At 45.1% G+C, this 1,786-nt stretch overlaps 1 non-coding gene across 1 annotated transcript; it reads right to left on the minus strand.

Moving 5' to 3' along the window:
• Nucleotides 1-345: 345 nt before the first annotated feature.
• LOC126097047 (U6 spliceosomal RNA) lies at nucleotides 346-453 on the minus strand. The gene has a single exon (XR_007522085.1). It is a non-coding gene; the product is annotated as a U6 spliceosomal RNA (small nuclear RNA).
• Nucleotides 454-1,786: the final 1,333 nt, after the last annotated feature.

A 1,786-nucleotide genomic window follows, 5' to 3' on the forward strand; every position in this document is an offset into this window, starting at 1 on the left:
GTGTGGGCTCTAATCTCTCTGGTTTTATCCTCATGGTCTCTTCACGAGATATACGTAGGAATGAGCAATATACTGCTTGACTCCTCGGTGAAGGTATGTTCTCGAAACTTCAACAAAAGCCCGTACCAAGTTACTGGGTGTCTCTCCTGCTGAGTCTTCCACTGGAGTTTATCTGTCATCTCCATAACGCTTTCGCGATTACTAAATGATCCTGTAACGAAGCGCGCTGCTCTCCGTTGGATCTTCTCTATATCTTCTATCAACCCTATCTGGTACGGATCCCACGTTGGTGAGCAATATTCAAGCAGTGGGCGAACAAATGTACTGTAACCTACTTCCTTTGTTTTCGGATTGCATTTCCTTAGGACTCTTGCGTGTCATCCTTGTGCAGGTGCCATGCTAATCTTCTCTGTATCGTTCCAATTTTAGTATATGTGCCGCCGAAGCGAGTACACTCGTGATGCAGCGTGTAGTGTGATTAATTACTCGAAGTCATTCGTTTCCAGCCATCCACTGTCCAGCCGAGCCGCTCTTAATCTCTCCTCAAGCGTCGCTCAGCATTGCCTACAGAAATTTGTGACTTATGAGGAACCACTTGACCTTTGTACCTCTCTCTTCTTGATTCCTTGCAGACAGTGATTCTAAAAGCTGAGCTTCTGGTAGCACTTCTGAAGTCACGAGTGATTCCTTTGGTTGGTTTCATACTACATGAGATCAACCATTTGGTAAAGTTGTGGTTGTTCCTTCATGTTTCCACCAACAGTCGACTTCGGTGGATTTATAACGGTTGAAATTTCCCTGACAGGTCTTACTCAGGTGACATCCAATGGCTAATCCATGTCCGAAAGTATTGAGCTCTCCTGATCGATCCGATCTGCTGTTACTGCTTCTCCTCCTGTACTGGCAGGGCTATCTCTCGTAACGTGTAGTGGTCAATTCCCATCACATAAGGATGTTCGATCAAATAGTGTATTTACATAATGTTGATAGGCTGTCGACTAATTTTTAGTGAGTTTTGTAGTGATTGCTAGTTTGCTCTGTGCAAATAATAAAGGCACTCACCTGAGAAATAATCTTGCTTCTCTATACTGTTTTGTTCTCATAGTGACGCTGCTACACTGCTCAATATCTTGTCTGGCCCTAATAACACTAGGCTCAACGTGTGAATAATTAAGTAGCTCAAAATCAAGCGAGTTATCTTTGTGGTAGAGAAAAAGAGGTCATAGTAACCCTTCTGAATCAGGGAGTGATTTTTTGGATTGAGGTTTTTGTATACACTATGTGATCAAAAATATCCGGACACCTGGCTGAAAATGACTCACAAGTTCGTGGTGCCCTCCATCGATAATGATGGAATTCAGTATGGTATTGGCCCACCCTTAGCCTTGATTACAGCTTCCACTCTCGCAGGCATACGTTCAGTCAGGTGCTGGAAGGTTTCTTGCGGAATGGCAGCCCATTCTTCTCGGAGTGCTGCACTGAGGAGAGGTCGGTGAGGCCTGGCACGAAGTCGGCGTTCTAAAACATCCCAAAGGTGTTCTATAGGATTCAGGTCAGGACTCTGTGTTGGCCGGTGCATTTCAGGGATGTTGTCGTGGAGTAACCACTCCTCCACAGACCATGCATTATGAACAGGTGATCGATCGTGCTGAAAGATGCAATCGCCATCCCCAAATTGCTCTTGAACAGTGGGAAGCAAGAAAGTGCTTAAAACATCGATGTAGGCCTGTGCTGTGCTAGTGCCATGCAAAACAACTAGGGGTGAAAGCCCCCTCCATGAAAAACA

This window comes from Schistocerca cancellata, chromosome 1 (genome assembly GCF_023864275.1).
Source record: "Schistocerca cancellata isolate TAMUIC-IGC-003103 chromosome 1, iqSchCanc2.1, whole genome shotgun sequence".
Taxonomy (NCBI): domain Eukaryota; kingdom Metazoa; phylum Arthropoda; class Insecta; order Orthoptera; family Acrididae; genus Schistocerca; species Schistocerca cancellata.